Source organism: Ursus maritimus, unplaced genomic scaffold (assembly GCF_017311325.1).
Source record: "Ursus maritimus isolate PB19 unplaced genomic scaffold, ASM1731132v1 scaffold_22, whole genome shotgun sequence".
NCBI classification, from domain to species: domain Eukaryota; kingdom Metazoa; phylum Chordata; class Mammalia; order Carnivora; family Ursidae; genus Ursus; species Ursus maritimus.
The window spans coordinates 3792059-3796560 of NW_024424675.1; positions in this window are offsets into that span (position 1 = coordinate 3792059).

Sequence of the window (4502 nt, forward strand, 5' to 3'; positions counted from 1 at the left end):
ACAAAATAACTTGCTGGGATTTTAATTAAAATTGTGTTAAATCTATAGATAGCAGACTCCATTTTACATATGTTGACAAATTGCTAAAAATTTACCTTTTTATTATATAATCTCATACATCATGCATTTTTAGGATGCAATATTATGCCATTCTATGCAGGGTGACCATATAATTTATCATACAAACTGAGATACTTTAGAGGGTAAAAAAGAAGTTCTAATTCCAACTGCATCAGGACAGCAGGAGTCAGGTTATCCTTCTGGCTGTGACCCTCTTATTTAACCTGTTATTTTGGGGCATTTAAGTGCAAACTTAATTTACTATTTACTATTGCAAACAATATGATAAACATCCATATAAATGCAGTCTTACATACTTTTCTGATTATTTCTTTAGGATTAACTACTAACTTAACTGTATAATTGTGTGCGCAATTTATAAAAGAGCAACTTAGCAAAATAGAATCTCATTGTATTTTAGAAAAAATTAGTTCATACATACATAAAATAGGTCAATGAAGAAAAAGATCTTTTTTATTTTTGATCTTTTAAAATACCTCTTCTTTTGACTTATTATTTATATAATAGCTGTTGGAATGCTTAGAATTAAATTGTATTTTCTGGCTGTTGTTTTTTTAAAAACAATTTGATTTTTTTTTTTTATTTTAAAATTACAGTGGGGGCCCCTGGGCTGCTCAGTTGGTTAAGCTTCTGACTCTTGATTTCAACTCAGGTCATGATCTCAGGGTTGTGAGATCTAGCCCTGTGTGGGCTCCGTGCTAAACATGGAGTCTGCTTAGATTCTCTCTTTCTCTCTCCCTCCACCCCTCCCCTCAGTCCCACTTTCTCTCTCTCTCTCAGAATAAATAAATAAATTAGTTAAATTAAATTACAATGAATTTGATTATACCACAAGTAAAGTCAAAAGGAAGACTGAGAACATTTAAAGATATCATATCACTTTATCAAGATTATTTTAAATTGGCCAACTACAATTTTAAAATTTGTTTAAAAATACATATTTTAGGGGCTCCTGGGTGGGGCAGTCGGTTAAGCATCCTACTTTTGGTTTTGGCTCAGGTCATGATCTCAGAGTCCTGGGATCAAGCCCCACTTTGGGCTCCATGCTTATCATGGAGTCTGCTTGAGATTCTCTTGCTGCCTCTCCCTCTGCTCCTCCCACTTGTGCTCTCTTTCTCTTAAATAAATAAATAAATAAATAAATAAATAAATAAAATCTTTAAGATATTACATATTTGAAAGTAAATAAAATCCCCTTTGAAGTACTTTTAAGCAGGAGCTTAAAAATTTTGGTTCTTTCTCTTCCTTCTATGTTTCCAATTCTTATTGTGGCTCATTTTTGTGTCGGTAGTTTGAAGGCTACATATATTTTATAGATGGTTTATATATATAGTAAGTGTGGCAGAGGTTGCTATCTGGTGATCAAAATCAATACTTGCTGAACCTAAGATTTTGTTGTAGTTGAAAAGTGGCTGCCTAGGAAGGGACTGCATTTCCCAGTTTTCCTGGCAAAAAAATGTGGGCTTGTGACTGGCTCTCATCAATGGGCTAAGGCTGTTGAGAGATGGGGATGCTTCCACTATACTCTCCTACCATCAGCTGAATAAAAACAGATGAGGATTTAAGAACTGGCAGAGCCATGGATGAAAGGAATCCAAAGCCTTAGATTATGGTATGGAGTGTGGGTGTGTGAGTCCATTATCATGTAAATCAGAAATAATTCTCTATTGGATTTTCACCTTAATACATTTTTGGAGTGTGTTTTTTATAGCAGTTTAGCTTACCCTAACTAACACAGTAAGGAAACTCTCTCAGATAATTAAAATTGGGCATGAGAAATGCATGAATCCCTGAAGCAGGATTTCTCACCTGCCAACTGGTTTGCTATTGTCGTGGGTATGAAGTCTCTGATTTTTAGGAAATCCCATTCATGTGCTATTTGGAATTCATTCTTCTTCTATGTTAGCCTGGGAAACTTCTCATTCTTACAGGATTGTTCCAATCATCACCACCCTTATGAATTCTTCTTTGAGCACGCTATCCTTTTTCTTAGTATAGTTAATAATTCCTTTCATTATGCCACTTAATTCTATTTTTGCATCTTTTATATGCTATTACAAGTACTTGCTTACATCTGTCTTTCCAACAGATGTGCTATGGATTGAATGGCTATGTTCCCCCCAAATTTATATGCTGAAACCCTAAACCACAATCCCCAATATGACAGTATTTGGAGAAGGGACCCTTGTGAGGTAATGAGGTAATAGAGGAGGATCTCTCATGATGGTATTAATGCTTTTATAGGAAGAGACACAGGAGAGTTGCCTCTTTTCTCTGTCTCTCCTTTCTCTCTTTCTCTATCATGAGAAGAAGCCAGGAAGATGGCTCCTGCCAAACCTGACCATGCTGGCATTCTGATCTTGGACTTCAAGCCTCAGAGCTATAAGAAATAAAAAAAATTTTTTGTTGTTATTTAAGCCACCCAGTCTATGGTATGTTTGTTATAGCAGCCCAAACTGACTGAGGCAAGATGCAAACAAATAACTGAGTTCCATCAATGCATTCTTTTTCTTTTTTTAATTTACAACTTGCATCTAGATAGTGCCTTGTCCATACTAGGGATGTAATAAAGGCTTGCAGAATGAATGAATGAAATGGTAACAATATTTGCTAAAGAAGTGTTGATTTTATAATAAACGGAAGACAAAGAGGATCATTCTGCAATACTGACTTGGAATTTTAAATACTCTTGATCCCTAGGGTTCCCAACCTGGGGACACTGATCAAAGGCAACCTCAGATGGTAAGAAATTCAGGTGGGTATTACAGTGTGCCCAAGAGAGTTGTTTGTAAGCTTAGATGTGTAACAGCTCATGGAATGAAAAGCCCTGGGATGGAGGGGACTCAGCAACATTATAACCGGGGATTCCATTATGGCAGCCTCAGCCCTTGGCTAGAGATTTCCACCTCTGTTTGGGAAATACACAATCATTGGCTCCCTTGAACTGAGTCATCTTAAGTCAAGCAGAGAATGCATCTGTTAAAGCCATTAAATCTTAGCAATCATTGGGTACAAACTTTTGGTAAGAGAGAGTTATGGTTTGGCAACCTATGATCTCCTTTTTTCTGGAGATTTCTCACCATGGTTTTACAGGGGTCAACCATGTTGTTCTATGACTGGAACTCTTAATACAGTTGATTGGTATGAAGTGAGCCAATTAGAGTCTTTCTCTGGGGATACTTTTTAAGAGATTTTATGTATTTATGAAAGAGAGAGAGACAGGATGAGCAGAGGGGAAGGGCAGAGGGAGAAGCAGGCTCCCTGCTGAGCAGGGAGCCGGATGTGGGCCTCAGTGCCAGGACCCTGGGACCATGACCCAAGCCAAAGGCAGATACAACTTATTGAGCCACCCAGTAGCCCCTCTCTGGGAATTTTGGAGCTGAAATGTCTTCGTACTAGTGGCTGGGCTTTATGATGTAATACTTAGAAATTATTCAAGGCTGTATAGTTTAACCTCATAGACCAGAAAGACAGAAATGGAGCCATTTAAAGAGAAGAATGATGCAGATGTTCAGAGAAGGACACATCCGAGAGATGGAGAGAGTCTACCTGGGGACTCAGTGTGTTCCAGGATCTAGTTGTTCCTGAGGCCAGACATATTCTTCTCATAGCTCTAGATCACTGCCCTTGTTCCTGTAAAATAGCCCAGGACCCTTATGATCAGGTTCCCTTTGAGTTTAAGCCAGTTCCAGTTGGGCTTCTGTCACTTGCAATCAAAACAGTCTCAACAAATAGGCTCCAAATCTTCAACATGAGGAAGAAGGATGTACTTCATTGCGTGACGTTGGATGGACATTCCATCCTGAGAAAAAACAGTATTCTGTAAGTTACATGAGTGTTTGATGAAACTATGGCTCATATTATTAATTTCTTTTTCAGAAGGGCTTTACAATAAAAATTCATTTAGAAAAATTCATTTCTTTTGTATGTGTTCGACTAGGGGGTTATTGAAGGCAAAATGGGCTGACATGTCAGCCTTGACCTCCTTTCTGGCTGCCAGTGCCCCATTGTCATCCCACAGGCCCAGGCTCCTGATAGGTGGAGTGGACCCACGGCATAGTGTACACCTTTGTGGGGGTCACCAAGAAGCCAGAGAGCCAATCACCACACACTTTCTTCACCTCCTGAGGCTGAGAGGCCCAAGCCAAAGAATGATTATAATTCTTTACAGAATCAATTAAGAGAAAACTATTACCATTGTACACAGGCCCCAAACGGGAAATTGGGAAATTTCTGAGGTAGAGCCAAATGAATTTTCACATAAGCTTTGGAGTTTATTCATAATGCAAGGAGAATTCTTATCAGCTAAAAGAAAATAGGCACAGCTCTCCTTAAAATAAAATGAAATTATGGACACAGGATTATAGCTATCCCAAGCTGCCAAAGATGCTGTTTGCAGAAACCAAATCTTTTAGACACTC